The following is a 17,831-nucleotide window of genomic DNA, read 5'->3' as shown; positions in this document are numbered from 1 at the left end:
CAGATTTCAATGTGACCTAAATAAAGTTTTTCTCTTTCAAAAAAAAGATCAAAATTCTACTCTTCAATGAGTGGTGATCGTTTTTCCTGTAAAGTTGTTTTTGACCATAGAAATGGTTGATTTTATTCTTTTCATACTTTCGGGCTGGCTGTCGTATGGCATCCTTGCAACGTAAGTAGAAATTGCCTGCATTTTTGCCTCTTAATAAATAGCCAACCTTGTATCCCTTAACGTAGGAACTAAGCTTTTCATTAGTTCTATAATATTCTTCGAAAATAAGCAAATTAAAACGAACATTTTTTATGAAAATGATTTATTTCCATAATAACCGTTTGCGATCATAGAATAAAATAAAAAAAAACAGCTGTCGTGCCCATTTGCCATTGATGCTGTGTCGATGATAATATTTATGTTTAACGACTGACAATACTATACACTTCAAAGCCTCGCCATCGAAATACTTTGTTGTTGTTATAGAAAGATACAGAAGAAGAAAATAAAAATGTACTAAGTATAAAATAATACAAACACCATACAGTAATGATAAACGGTCATCAGTATATTATATAAAGGTATAATATTTTACCGACGTCTATATTTTGTAATTTAATAAAACCGTGTCCATATTATTTATTGCAGAAATAAACATTTACACACACTGCAGACGACGTCAGTAAGTTAAGTCTACAAAATATGTTCACTTGGCCAACGTGGTGCACACATTTCGTGTGATTTCTAGTGCATTTCAATATATAATAAAGGCGTAACATACGATAACTATTTACCAAAGTTCACAGATATACGAATTCTAATGAATACTTAAACGTCGGTGCACGCTACTTTATTATTCATAAAATGTCGTTCTTGGAGTAGTCATAATATAGGTTAGCGTGTCAACCATGTGCCATGGCTGAGAACAAACTCTTTGGAATATAAACCAAACGAATCGTTCAAAGTGCTGTTTAGTCGGATATACGCTTTAAAATTATATACAGTAATCGTGTTCGATTCAGTATTTTATTCTTCTGTATACATTTGTCTGAAGAGTAATTCACTGTGGAAAAACATGTGAAAATATCAACGGAAAAATTCGATTTCAATCCAATCACGCCCGCGTGGCTACTGAATACCCTTGTCCGCTATTCCGTACCTACCTATTGTTTATTGTTGTTAGTAATAGGTTCTTGAAAGTAAAAATAGTTCTTACCACATTTTTCAATTCTGTGAATCCAACCATTTTTATATCGTTTCAAAAACAAAATAGAGTTTCATAATGTACGGCAAAGTTTAAAATATTTTTAATTATGAAAATCTAGAAAGAAAAAGGCTTAAACGAGAGATATCGATTTGAACTTAAGCAAATAATATCAATACAAATTGTAATGAATAAAAGATTATTAAAATAATAAATCACTTTTTAATGACGTTTAAAGAAACTTTTAATTTTAAAATTATACTATTGAGTTTTCAATATATTTTTCATAATATTTATAAAGAAAAATGTTTACCAACTGCTATTTATTAATAGGTATATCATATATTTACTACGATGAGTATAGTTTTATAAGCCATCCAAATGTTTTAAACTTTGGTAAATTAATAGTAAGTCCGCTACCAAATTTGATCAAGTATATAATACAATTGTATAAGATGTTAAAATTCAAACATATCATTAATTTAATAATGTCTTTTGACATTTATCTATTAATTCTACACACGTTTATGAAACATAGTACCTACTTACACATAAAAATATACATATTTTTTATATAAAAACAGAAAATGTCCGTAAAATATTTTCATCAGTTTGATTCAACCATCTATAGGTTTAAGATGTTAAAATATGTTAATTATAATACAAAAGCGTAGATACCTTAACATTTTTACAAAGTTAATGGTGAAACACGATTCACGTTGACGTTATTAGAATAAGAACTATTCGAAGGAAAACACATTTACTGAAACTGTGCACCCTATTAAATTTTAACCAAAGTCTAATCTTCTCTTAAATATTACATGGAAATTAGTTCAATTAACAAGATGTTAACATATCATTAATAATCAATGTGTTTAGTATGAATTTGGCCGTGTTACTAGATTATTAATAAGTGAGACATCAAAGTTATAAATGTATAAAGGATTATGAATTAATGACGTAATACAGGTGCAAAAAAAACTTCATTCATATATATTAGTCTTTAAAACGTGATTAAAAACGGTGTGCATTCAACTACAACTACAACCACCGACCAGTGAGCACGCTATATCTGATGAAGTAGTTTACCTGCCTATAAATATTGAATGTATTTGCGTTACTAATTGAATCTATCAAGATGAAATGTATATTTTATAATACTACTATGCATTTTAAGAATGTGTACGCCATTTTACGTTTGTACGCGATCCAGAGTTGTAAAGATATAATATAGTATAGAGCTGCAACAATATTCGCAGAAGACATATTCTTTGCCAGTTTGAGTACCTATAGATTAATTGTCGATTTATGAGCGAGAAACTTCGAATCCTGCACATGGATATACGTAAAAAAAAAAATAATAACGATAATAATAAAACGAAGCCGACGTTTATGAGAACAAACAAAAATAATCAAAACGGTCTGTTCGATAGTGGGTAGTGATGATAATAATAAAAATAATAATAATCCAACCTCGGCGGGAGGTGCGTGCGTGTTTCGAAGACAAACGCGTTCCGGACGTCATAATATTATTGTTTATGTGAAATGTTGTGTCGTGGAACAATGCTCGCGTGTGGGTCCGACGAATGGGGTGGCAGCGGGTCGTGAGGACCCAAAACTTATCCAGGGGAATTCGGTATACGACAAACATGCGCGTAATAATTCGACGTGACCGTGTGACAGTTGTTGTCGTCGGCCAATATCTTGCCAGCCCACGTGAAGTAGAATAATATATTATTGTCATCACATCGATTTCGGTTATCGGGCGAGGGTTGCCGAAACTGGTCGCCTCTATTGTTTTTCCGCAAAAATTACAATGATGATTCTTCAGCCTAATATACACAATCTTTCAATCAAATATTTCTGACCCAAAATTTATATTTTATTGTTCATATTAAGCAATTTCGTAACCTGCAATAGTTAAGAACGAAATTTGGAAGTTTTATGTATGCGAAGCTTTTTTTTTTTAAAAGGGCTATATCACGTTGTTTTCTTCTGAAATGCCTAGGTTTTGTCGGAGATACAAATTTTTCCAATGTTATCGTCGAAAATAATTTTTTTGGAGTTACGCAATGAACTAATATACTAATCAATATAATAATATACTATATTTATAATAAATGGTATTATATACTTCGACATTGAATTTCGTTGAAGAATAATAACTAAAATATATAAACAATAATATCAGCCAATGCGTATACTTTTTTTGTATGAAATGATTGAAAAAAAAAATTCGTCTTTCGTTAAATAGTCTGATGATTTGATAATTATTGTTATTATGCCTTGGTATGCATCATAAAAATAAAACAGAACAGACTTTATTTAAATGTTCAAAGTTCTCGTGATTGATAGCCATTATATATCATTACATATATGGTACTATTGTATATTATGTTACGCAATACGTTAATTATAAACATCAGCTTTCGGATGAAATTGCTCGTAACATTACGTTTTTTGAAGAAGTATATTAACCGATAGAAACACGACAACTGCGTAGAGGGATGTTTGTTAGTGTAAACCCGATGATGCAATAAATTATTTGTTTCAGTTGTCCCATATGCATATAAATATTAGATAGGAAATGTACTGGGAAGAACAGAATTTTATAGTGCATAAAAGTAATCCACCGGTTATTCATATACTATTCTTACATGGTATTAATAATCGACTAAATTTCAACTCTTCGGCGACGTCACGCTGTCAAGTTTCATACCAACATATTACATTCGCCATTCTTTAACTTTTTCAATCGTTATATCAGATTAAACTATTCATAATACAAAAACTATGCTAGAAAAATATTCTTCACTTTTTATAATATTTTTATATGGTTGGTTGATAATTGTGAGCATTATCATTGAGTGTAGATGGATATACTATCTATACTCAATGGTATTGTATAATATATTGAGAAGAAAACAATCATAGTATAACTCTAAAGATTACAATCACTGTTCTATAATCGATATATTATATAGATTAAAAAACGGTATCACAGATACCCCACAGGCCACAGGTATATCAGAATTAAATCTTCCTTGTCACCATTACAGCAGCTATGAACCAGTTTCCACTGACTGACACACACTAGTGGTATATGCATATGCCTATGAGAGCATATAGAGATTTCACCAATGAGAAAGCATATAAGATCTTCCCATAACTGTAAGTGGTCCCAAAGCACAGTTTTTCATAAATAGTTTATCTTCTAACCCAAAGTCTGGAGAAGAATATCTGCGTGAAATAATCTATTCTAGAGATCATGCCTGGTAATTTAATCATGGTAGCTGGTATATCACAAATGTCTAATAACGATAATTTATATTTTAAACAACAAGCGGTGAGCGAAAACTTGTACATAACCAAAAGTAAGTTGTTACTAAAAACTAATTTTTGTATTGCACCTATAAATGTATGCAAAAATGCAATGGAATTGCTTGCAGAGATTTGACTATCATTGAAACAAATATAATATTATATATTATACAATAAAAAATTAGAAATATACGTGCTCGATAAATGTGTTGAATTTTTTTTTTGTGGTTTATTATAGTGGTTTTGCGTGGTAGCGTGGTATGTGTGGCCTTTTAAACATTCTCCATATAAATATATATATAAATTGCTTATCCGCCTCTGTTGATACATATTATACCTACGTTACTTATAAATAATTATATATTATAATCAAACTGTACACTGCAGTAGGTGCCTAATACATATAGTAGATATAATGTATATAATATTATATTATATATACGTACATTATACAGAGGTAACTTTGCCGGCACTCAATTTACTTCGATGGAGTTCTATATATTGTATACATATTAATTCGACCGTATAAAATAGCCCGTGATTTACATCGCGTTTTACATGTAAATCAGCCGAGAAACTCGTTAGGAAGTTCACAAAGACGTAAACAGGCGCGTTGGCGGCGCAGCTAGAGACCGCATTAAAAATCGACCAACGAAGCATCCGACACTTCCCCCCTCACCAACATTGTCTCGCATAAATTTTTCAAAAAAAAATTCCACACCGTAGCCCCGGGAACAGCGCCGCATCTAGCCATAATTTATTATACGTAGGTATCGTAGTCGTTATTATATTGTACTACACTATTATATAGCACCGCATTATGTAAGTATAAGAGTTCAATGTATATACAATATACAGGAAGATCCATAGACACAAGCTACACTAATTTTCTATGTTGGATTTTGTGTTTTTAAACCATTTGGACTGTTTACCACAGATTTTTTTTAGTAGAATAACACGACGTATCCGGTAACATAAGTGGTTTTGGGTAGGTACGCATATCATACGCCGCACGTACCTATCGAGACTTTAAAACCTTGGAAAAAAACCGCTATTAACTCAATGTTCAATATTTACAATTCATCAAGTCTTAGAAAAATATTCTACATCTGAAATAAAACTATAGCTTGGCAATTTAAATATCAAAAATTTTTTTTTTTTTAATACATTTATTTTGTTTAAGTGTACAGTACTATTATTTTAAGTGAAATAATTTTTACAAAACAGAAATATTGAATTAGAAAATACATGTAGTCAGTTGAACGAATCACTCTGTATATAATAGTGCACCGTGAATCGACCGTATTAGATTATTAGGAATATTAACATAACGTAATGCCAGCTACGGTTGCGAAGGTGATGACACGATATATCGCGGGATTGCTATACGCCTTACGTAATATGTGTGGGTTATGTACAAAGTTCAGGGCTGCTATTATATAATATCATATATAGCTACAAAAGTTAAAAAATGAAAAAATGAATGATAAAATATAGCTAAGTATGGTTAATTGAGTATCTGTGACATGAAATTGAAAGTTTAAACTTTGATTTAAAATGGAATTTAAGATATAATATGATTAACTTTGCATGAAAACTATTTAAATACGTCATGTTAGTTTCAATGTCAGTTTAGAATTTAAGAAATTGTATTTTGTTTCAACTTAGCTAATAAAAATTAATAGGTATAGTGACTAAAGTTTCACACTAGTAATCCTGAACGGCTGATTTTACGCCGGTCGAGTCTTCGTGTAAGTATGAACGGTATAATTAGTGGTTGTGTGGGGGGTGGAGCAGAGGTGTGCTCTATGCGTTTGAGCGTACACGCAGGAATTTGTGAGCATCGGTAGTCATATGATACGACCGTGAATATTTCCATTAGTTTTATATTCTATGTATACCTATATATATTATACACTCGTATGAGTCTTATCAGTCGCCACAACTATTGTGAGTAACTATCGGTCCCACATCTGTATATTACATTACTCGTGCGAGTATGTGTGCAAGCAAGCTTTGTTCACGGAGTTGGCAGGTCGGACCCGTGACGATTGCTGTAGACGTTCGACGATCGTCCGTCGATTGTGTAATGACCGACAAAATCGACTTGGACGTGGTGCAGCAGCCACTGCAGCAACGCCGGAATGTTATCACTCTCGCTCTGAAACTGTGCCCAGTCTGTTTCTATAATAGGTATACCTACAAAGCAGAATAATATACGAACTGCATGCACTCCGGGAGCTTTTGTCCCGAAGTGAAACCAAAAACGTCCTGCACTATACCACTACAACGACTGTCCTTTATTAGATTTTACCGATTCCAATATCTGTTAAGAGGATGCGTCAGCGCACCATTTGTGTTCTCTCTCTGACTCGCGCACAACATAGCAAGTTTATGTTCAGCAGAACCAACCCCGTGCTGTTACTTTTAATATTAGAGTGCATTCACCTGTTATCAAACTTGAAACTAAGAACATTACCTGTGAGGCTGTGTTCCTACGTTGGTTTTTTTACGATATTTTAATGTTTATACAATTTATAACCATTTTTAAGGTTGTAATAATTTAGACGCTCATAACTCGTATAAAAATTTTAATTTCATAGCCAACTTAAGGACACAAGTAATGTTCTGAACTTGAAATTTTATAATAGGTTAAATGTGAATTCACTCTATAATATTATTAAAAAGTAATAAGTAATAATAGGTTGGTTCTCTTAAACATAAATTTGGTGTTGCACGTGGGTCAGAGAGAGAAAACAAATGGTGGCCGACATCATCTTAAAATAAAAAGCAGCTATACATACGAAAATATTTTAGGCATTTTATAATTGTATATACATACGTTAACACGTGCAAAATGTTCTTACGCAACTCGTTCGCTAACGGTTTTCCGTTAACAGTCACTGGCCATTTTATACGACTTCGTTGAGTTGAAACATTAGCGAATTCAAACATGGATAAATGCCATATTTTGATAAATAATAATAGAAGAAGATATTAGATGCAACTGTAATTTTTACAGTTTTACAAGATAGCTGTATACTTGTATTTCTAAAATACTATATTAGACTATTACAATAGAAGTAAAACAATGACATAATACTATAATAAATTCGATTATACGAACAAAAAAATATTTTGTATTTATAATTGATTTTCGGAGTTTATTCGGATTTCTGATGTATTATTACGTAAATACTATATAATACGTCATATACCTATTTTATGTATTTCGGTGTGGGAACTATCTGATAGCGGTACGTTATACCTAATGTACAAACTTTGATGGCATTTGACCTTTTTTCTACCAGTTAAAAACGGAGCTTTATCAGCTATAAATGTGATTCATATAACGTAGAATAAAATATTTACATTCAAATGTATCATTTTAATTCTATTTTTGGCTAATTTTTGGATTTTATACTTTTTTGTTATTTTCAACAGCATTTTAGAATTTTAACCATTTTTAGTGAACTAAATATTTAAAAAAAAACAGGTAAATGGATGTCGCTCTGCTGTACAGTAGATTACAAGTGGGTCATTGTATAATGGATTGTATTAAACTTGAATTCAATGATAAAATATCATTGTATAAGAAAAACGGTTCTGAGCGGAGACGGTTTGTCAGTCTGGATATTTTATGTTGTTATTACTTATTATTTATTATATCATGTAAGTAGAATTAATATTATAATATTATAATTTTTTATTCGTTTCTATGGTGATAACCAAAGCGTTAATAATTAAAATCCCATTTTTAGTGGTTTTTTATAATTTTTCAGTGGTTATTCCCGTGGCACTAAATAACTATTGATAAAATCGAAAAATGACCTTTTTAAAGTACCATCTTGATCCAATTTTCTATAAGATATGGTACCATATATTGAAATGGAAGCACTCCTTCTAGTAGAAATTTTGTATACAGGATATAAAAAAAAAAAATAATAAAATAAACACCATTGTAAAACCACTAGCTTCCTCGCTCCGCTCAGAATTTAAAAAAACATACTAATAGTATATTTTTGTTTTCAATTTTAAAATAAAATTGAATTTGATCTTAATCAGTTTTAACGTAGAATGTTTTTAAAAACATTAACATACATTTCGTCTCATGGCCGACAAACGTTTTTGTTTAAAAACTTAAAAATCACTTTAATCATTCAATGCAACTCAGCGGATATAGAAAAATTATTTTAGTAAAATTATTTCATTTATTTTTATAAATTATATAAAACAGTTTATTAAAATATATGTTATATATTAATCATTGAAAGAAAAATCACAACATAAATTAGTATACAAATTAGTATAATTAAAAAAAAAATTTCATAGTTATTTTATTATGCTTTTGAAGGATTTTTAGAGATTTATTGCCCTAATTTAAATGTTTTTATAGTTTTTTAGAGCTTCAAAATCCGTACTTTAGTAATAACTTTATAAACTATAAGTATAGTAACAGCAATCATGCACCTATATACAGCTATAACTTACAAGACGTATGTGTTATGATGTAATATTATTTTAATACTATTAGCTTCTTTCCAGTTTTTATAATGCGATTGATTACGAGAACAGCCGAGAATAAATACTTAAATAACTGGAAATTTTACAAATTTTACAAAGTTAATTTAATTAATCAGTATATATGCACAGAACCTAGCCTCTATATTATGTTAACAACCCCCATAATAATTGGATTGTTGTAGTTGTCATGCGAATAAGAATATACGTTGACATTGGGTCTAAAATATAATTACTATCCTAATTACCTATTATCAAATATACAAAGCATACATTTTTGTTATGCAAATTATGTAAATCGCGAGATTTGAAAATTAAATCACCAAAAATAAGCAAAATAAATATATTTTTTTACAGTGTTATATCCAATATATAAAACAAAATAATACTTTTTGAGTAGGTAATAAACTGGCTGCTACCTTAAACCCCCCGTAACATACGTAGGTTACGAAAATGTATGTTGATAATTTTTCCAGTGTGTCAAATTTGTGAAATTCACATAACTTTAAAATTCAAAACACTAAAAAAAATCTGTTTGGCTTCAAAAACGCTGTACGTTTACGTTTAACTTTTATGTATACACTGAACTGCGACATGGCCATTAAAACAAAAGTAAATAAATCGTTTTAATATAAAAAAAAAAATAATAACACAGCAACCCCACCCCCCTTCACAATATTAATCAAATAAAAACGAGCAATAGTTTTCGTGGTTTTAAAGTACGGGCGAATAACGAGGAGAAAGTCTAGAACCACTAGAAACTGTGTGTGTGTGTATATATATATATATGTACCACGCACTACAGCCCTGAATTTGAGCTTCGAAATCAACTGAACATATTATCGGGTTTTCACTGTAATAATATAGGTATAATAGCAATACTCGTATTTGTGTATAAAACGGTCCGTTGTACTTACGGGAAACGTGTTGAACTCGCGGGCCATCAGCCGCCAAACTGAAAAAAAAAAAAAATTGAAAAAAATTAAATACATATTATGTTGTACGGTCGTTATCGTATGTTATGATGATATTATTTCGCTGTCGGCGGGGATGGACTCGCGCATGATAATGATTATCGTTACGGTTTTATTCGTATATGTACGTCGCGGCGGTGCGTTACTTCGAAACGGGCAACGGTCGCACATATATAATATAATAACACTGTGCGACACATCTCGCACATATATACCTATATATATGTATTTTATATCACATTATACACCGTCTACTCAACTACACTGGCAGTATTATGATACACGTATATACGAACCGGCCTGGGCAGGGCTTATGGGGGGAGGGTGGTGGGGTGGTGGTTGCAGGGTATGAGTATTTAATGGCGTTTACGACGAACGCGAGCGGCAAGGGGTGGCGCGTATACGTGTGTACAGGTGTATACATATATATATCTATGTATATACGTACGTGCCACCGTATAAAACGTACGCCGTACGTCTTAATTACCTAAGTGAAACTCGAAAACCGTCGAATCGGAACGGCGTGTATGATTTACATATTCACGAGATTGTTTGTCAACAAGACTTGGCGTGCGAATATAATATGAAAGTGTGTGTGTGTGAGTGTGTGTATATATAATTATATTCAAACCTTTATGTATATATATATATATATATATATAGAGGTATTTATATAATATGATATAGGTATAGGCATATAGCTTTTGGTGAGTGTTGACGGCGGCGGCGGCGGCGGCGGCGGCAGGACGATAACGTAATAATATATTATTTTATTTCGTGTGACTTTTCTCCGCACGCGTCACCTTAAATATCGTGTGCGGTTCTATACGTATACACTGCAGCAGTATAATACACGACGTTATACATAAAGTTTCAGACTTGAAATTAAATCGTAAGGAAACGAGAAAAGGCACGCGCGCTCGACTCTGATGTGCCGTCGTGTAATTATACATATATATATACCCACGGCTGTGAAGATCGTGATTCGTTCATACGCGACAATAAATTGCTACTACGTTGGTGTGTATACCGCGTTCTGTTCCCAAAAATATTTTCAATTTTTATTTTGTTATCTTTCTTTCAACGCTCTTTTGAGTTTATTTTTCGTCCGCGCCGTATTATGCGTTCGGAAACGAGCGAAAAAAAAAACAATAAAACGATAAGCGTTTTCAAGTTTCTAAAGATATGTGTTCATTTGCGATCTCTTTAGAAAAAAAAAATAACCTTTAGCGAAAAGTTTAGTTCAAAGAGCGCGAGACTTAATTGTGTTTTTTTCCCGCGAAAAACTAGTTAATTTAAAATAAGATAAAAGCGGGTCAGATAACTCATTTGAAATGGAAAATGTAATGGTGTGTGTTGGCTAACGTATAAGTAAGTCTATTTTATAAATCGTATACAGTATATATGTACGACAAGTTTAACAAGAAAAAAATATGAACGTACTTTATCATTAAATTACGATGATATATAATAAAATATTATATGGAAGTTTTATATCGGTGCACGGGAAATGTCAAAAAATTAAATGGAGGAAGTATATTTATGTATATACATCGGTCTGTTTTTATATAATTATGTTTTCAAATAATGGGAGTGGGTATACCACCTATACATATACCAAAAAGCTAATGATAAAGTTGATTAATGTTTTCTAATCCCCCGGCAATACTCTTTACAAAATCTTACTTACATTATTACATTTTTTACTATTACTATTATTATTATTTTTTTAATAAAAAGGAGAAAGTGTATAGGAAGTACCTACATTTTATTATATATTATATTCCCATAGATTAATAGCGTATGTATATGGTAGCTCCATGCAATAGGAATAGGTAGGTATATTTCTTAACAATGATGTCCATTGTAACAATGAGTGCCCCGATTATTGATCCAAAAGTATTACTGTACAGTTGACCTCCACAACGAAAGTCCAAAATCCGTATACATATACCTTTCCGTTTTATTTTTTTTCTCGGTCTCTCGCTCTCTCCTCTCATTTTAAAAACTGGACTTTGGCCAGAGATGGGATGAGGGCAAGCCGACTGCCAAGTTAAAAAAAAAACTTTTTACTTTATATTTTAAGGGTGTCGGATAATATGGTGTTTTAGGGAGAATATCATGTCGTTCTCTATTGACCTTGCTTGTGTTACAGTCCAGATTATATGTGATTATTCACCTCGGGTTGGCCAAACTTTCGGAACATCGACTGGAAATGGGACAGAGTTCAGTATTGCAGTCGCCAATAGCCATTATCAGCTTCCGGTTTCCGCGTTCTAGCACAAACATGTCTTCGACACTATAACTGCTATACGCAGAGAGATAAGTCAATTTATTTCAACAATCTACTGAAACAATCTTAATGCCCCGGTCACGAGATTTTAATAAATTTAATTGAAAACAAAAACTGTTGAAAACATGAACATGAACGCCGCTGTTATTATAATTTATAACATTGAAGTACCTTCCTATTGTTTTAAAACAAATTTCGCATTTATAAGTTCATCTCTTCGAGCATTTATTTAGTTTCTATTACTCTGGATTAAATTATTTTTTCCAAATCAACTATAATATATTATAATATTTATAAAATATAAAAGTATAGGATATAATGATCTTAATAAATATGACTAATTGCATATTAACGTACAAGAGTAAGTTATTTTGATTTATTAGATATATGAATTATGAATCAAATAATATTTTACTTTACAACATTTTTTAATGAATGTCAATTAATAGTCTTTTCAGAGATATTATATGAACGTCAATTACAGTTCCAATGTCCTTGCAGGTTGGACGTAAAGGACCTTTTCTTGTTTAAAGCTAGTCAACAATTATTAGACAAATAAACTATATTAGACTTATATAATATGTCAATTTAAGCATTTTAGCAATTGATAAATATGAAGATAAATAATAATAATTTATTCATTGAAATAAAACGGCCGTGAACCTAATTGAACAATAATAATATATTATAATACAACAATAGGTGATACATCTATACGTTTATATGTGGTTAAATATATATTGAAATAGATGTAATGTACAATTTTAAATAATGTTTTAATAGTATAAGGTATAAAATAGATATCAATTTCAATACTTAACATGAGATTTAATTATTTTATAAACTTTATCAAGACAGAAATCAAAGTTGGGGTATTTGTTACATAATGCAATATTGCTCTAGAAAGAGATGAATTTTTAGCAAAGTTAGTATGATGAGAAGAGGTATAGACAATTGTGGGATATCTGGGACGGTGAAGGGGTACATTAAAATGGATGTGTTCAAGTAAATAAGGAGATATGGCCATTAATGAGGTTATGAACAAAACTTATATCTGCCACTTCACGTCTAGATGCCAGTGTAGGTACCTAAATTAAATTGCTTAATATTGATGAATTTGCATCTATGTATCATAACCATGGAATCCTTTTAATTTAATTTAATACAGTTATATGATCTAATTCATTAATTTAATATATTATTAAATATTATTTAATACTTACGTCTTACATATACCTAATTAATTAATTGATAACTTACTAATATTATTTTAATCACGCATTAATGCAATCTGTATATTAATTATGTATTTTTATTTTTGTAATAGGAATATATAATTATATCAGTAAAATGTTCGGTACCATTGTGTTTTAATATAAATCAAATGCAATATATTAATTAAGTATTAAAAGTATTTTCATGTAAATACTTTTTGTGTGTCACACACTAAATAATATAGGTAATTGTATGTAAAGATATTAAGATGGTTTGAGGAGTTGACTAGAAACCGACTGATATAAAATGTATATTTCATTCAGATCTACCAAACATTTTTCTGTCCCGAGTTAGGATATTGTTTTTTTTTATAAAAAAATAACACCACCACTGTTGTATTTGATAACCATGTTAATAATAATTCTTAAACATTTTCATTTTATTTCCATACACGTTGTCTATTTCTTGTTTCAGTTCTACTTTATTGTGTATCAGGTAAAAAATAAATAAAAAGGAGAGTTGTTCGTGTTTTAACAAAGGTTTGAGTTATGTATTTGATTGGCTTTGTTTCAAATACACCATTAATAAAAAAAACTCTGGTCGTGGTCTGATTGACCCTGTTCTAATCCAACACATACTTTTACAAAACCATTATAAGGACTAACTTGTTCTTTTCCACACGAAATGCAATTTATCCCAACAATACATGAGCTGCACACAAAGCATATTTTTCAAAGGTTCAAATTGCTGAAACAACACTAGTTATATGTTGTCACGCTAAAGTAGAATTTCTAATGACAACAGTATTATTGTCTTGATTACCATTAACACACAATTATATACATTAATAAATACGATAAAAAAAATAATAGAAAATACGTAAGCAATTGTTTTAGTTTTAATACTAAATCATTAATCCTACAATTTAATACCAATGTAATTTCCATTACGCAAGTAATATTAAAGAATACTAATTCCAACACAATAATTGATGCGGTCACAAAGCCGACCATGAAATTCGAATAATATGCGAAATGTGAATAGATAAAATGAATTATTGTTTTTATTAACATAATAATATTAACCTACTAATGTTTTAAGCGTAACCCAATTAAAATGCAAAGTAATAACTGTACAAGCTATACTACGTGTAAATTTACATTCAAATTAAATAATAATTAAACGAAAATGTTAGTTATAGTTCCAAGAATATTTTATATAAGTTAGTTTAGGTACAAAGGGTTTGTAACTTACATGGTTAAATTAAAGCATTTTTATTTAATTTAACGAAACATTTTGTTGTTTTTATACTGATGTCAAACTCTGTCAAATATACTGAATATTGTGTTAAATCTTTATTTTCCTTGAGTTTTTTTTTTTTAATAATATTTTTGACTTTAAGAATTTGAAATTTTCAACAAACTTATTTATATAGTAACTGATTAAACGTTTTGTTCTTTTGTATAGAGAGGCGCGTGAGGCAATTGATCGACCTGCTGAATGTTATGGGCGTGCAATTTTTTGGACGAGAACCAAACGACCCAAACTTTTTCTGTCTACAGATGGAGGGTGTGCGAAGGGTTCATTTGGTGCAATCTCAATCTCAATTGTTATCCAACCCAATTTACTGGCCACGTTTAATATCAGTATTATATATATTATATAGTATATACAGGACATAAAACTTGTACAAAGGCTTATGCAGTTATATGAAAGAATAAAATATAACTAAATTTATCTGTAATTTATTTTACGTCTTTTTCATTATTTCTCAGTTCAGAGAGGATAAAACGGAGACACAGCTGACTTTTTATATAGCATTACGCTATAAAATTTTCTATTTTATTTCATTGGGTTAGACTTCAATTATCATATGTATGTTAGATAATATAATATATACAATAATACATTTAAAAATAAAAATCAGTCGTATTCAATCACCAACAATGAAAAATAATATTGAAATTAATACTTTATATATTAATAAGCCAGTCACGAATTAATAAAAAAAAAGAACAGCGATAATAGACATATCGCATCTAAAACTGTTGGCAGATCGCAGATGGTTCATAATATTTTTGAATGCCTGGCAAAAATTGAGGATTCTATTTGTATAATATTATACACCATAATGTGGAATCTACGGTGTAATCAAACGCTCACGAAAATTATATCCATTTCATGATCATAGCGCGTGGTAAATCGATTTTAACTTCATGTAATGGACACAAATATTATCTATTTTGTGAAATAGAAACCATTATTTTACACTTAGTGTAACCTTTTTTTTTAATTTATACTATATTGGGTAACTTTTCGTAAAATGGTTATCGGAAAAAAGCAAGCTCGCCCACCGAATACAATCTCACCCAGGAAAATGTCAAGAACTTTATATGCATACAATTGTTTTTATTTTAGTAATATTTTATAAACGATGTATATAGATATACCTACACTATGCAATATTAGTGATATTATAAATTTCATACATACATATTACATACATACAGTTCAAGTTTTTTTTAACAATCACTTAAGTTGAGAAAAATTGCTCGTGGGGATAGTAGTATTTTGTGATTATATAACAAAATAATATACTAATATTGAGATGTAAATGTAATGTACAAAATAATATTAACCATGACACAATTTTGCATTGCTGCAGGTATCTTCTTTATGTAACTCTATTTCTTTAATCCTATTGTCTCTATTACAGTATTACAAATGATAAATGTTATAATTAACAATAATTTATATTACAATACAGTAAAAGTTTACCTGTTTATTGATATCCACATGATAAAAAAGTACTCATCTTATACCTAAATATTAGTACATTATTTCGTTATACAATTTAATATAATTAGATACAACATAATGATAATGTTTTATGTACATTTCACAAAAAGTTAATAATGGATCCATTTTATGAAAAGTTAGGTCATTAAGTATTATGTGAATGTTACATTATATTATTAAGGTTTGAATTTTATCTACTCACGCCGTATTTTAGAGAAAATAAAACGTTACATTTGTCTCTAAAATTGATTGCCATGTTATGTTATGTGAGTAGTGATTAAGTCAGTGGCGTATCTAAAGCTCAATTAAGGGTAAGGGCGGTTTAAAAATTATATTTTACCTCGAAATATCACGAGCAGTTCCACCCCCCTCAACAATCACCCCAGACACAAAAAGTAAATAATGACTATATCAATGACAGATTTATCTATTAATAATTTTTTCATATTTTCTTATAGTAATCAAAAAGTAAAAATAAAATACGAGAAATTTACTTTTTCTAAACTAACAACAAGGATCTTTATTTTTATTTACAAATTGATCTATAATTGCTTGGACTTTCACTTAAATCTCTCTAGATGTTTAATTAATTAATCTTTCAAAACTTTAGATATCTATTTATATAGTATATAGAAATCAGTGACTAAAGCTAAAAAGTTAGTTTGCATAAAAATTACCGTAATATATCCTCATCACTAATTATTGGAAACGCTTATATAACAACAAATTATCATTACGCTTAAGGATAATAAATTATTCATAAAAACGTCACTGCCAATAAAAAGTCCAAGTGGAGTGGTATACTCATATATATTATTATCTTTTATTCAACACTGCAGGGTACCTACTCAAAATGATGACCTATGTGATTGAATAGATCACACACCTCTGTATTTTGTATACAATCCAATAATCTAATTTGATATAAATGCATAATTTTTATGGTTTTATATTAGTTTATAAACCAATATATTTTGTACACATGAATTAAAACCGTTTGGTTCTAACAAGTCAAACGAAAAATATGATGCGACCATTGGACCTCAACAATGTAATAACGCACCAAAAATGGTATGCTTTAATATTTGATCGATTTGAAAATATTATGATAATCGAATTATATCCAAATATGAATATATAGTATATACCAAAATATATCGAGAATAATAAAATATTGCACTAACAATATATTGTATGTAGGTACGTAAAATTAGAACAAAGCCAATCAAATCATTGGTTTTTAATATACACTCTAAATAAAATTATATGGCGTTATGGTCAATAGAGGAGAAATTGTATTGCATTGTTCGAATGCAAAATTATCCCAATAAATTAATTGCAACATACTACAGACAATTATCAATAAAAATCATCATAGTGAATACGGGTATAGGTTTATTTTTTTAATGCTGCAAACAAACATTGGTCGAACTTACTAATGATGTAAGCTTTACTAATGAATATTTCCGTCGATTATACGTATTATTAATATATAACGAAATATTCAATATAC

The 17,831-nt window shown here is 29.9% G+C and overlaps 1 protein-coding gene across 2 annotated transcripts in view; it reads right to left on the bottom strand.

Moving 5' to 3' along the window:
• LOC132939151 (protein artichoke) overlaps positions 1-17,831 on the bottom strand; it is a 241,829-nt gene that overhangs the window by 126,673 nt on the left and 97,325 nt on the right. For both annotated transcript variants that reach the window (XM_061006176.1, XM_061006177.1), the window contains one exon: positions 9,955-9,992. The gene's annotated coding sequence lies outside the window, so the exon portion shown is untranslated. The remainder of the gene's footprint in view (positions 1-9,954; positions 9,993-17,831) is intronic.

The sequence above is a fragment of the Metopolophium dirhodum genome, chromosome 2 (genome assembly GCF_019925205.1).
Source record: "Metopolophium dirhodum isolate CAU chromosome 2, ASM1992520v1, whole genome shotgun sequence".
Taxonomy (NCBI): domain Eukaryota; kingdom Metazoa; phylum Arthropoda; class Insecta; order Hemiptera; family Aphididae; genus Metopolophium; species Metopolophium dirhodum.
Note: the sequence above shows the minus strand (reverse complement) of the source record. Positions and strands in the feature narration are given on the sequence as shown.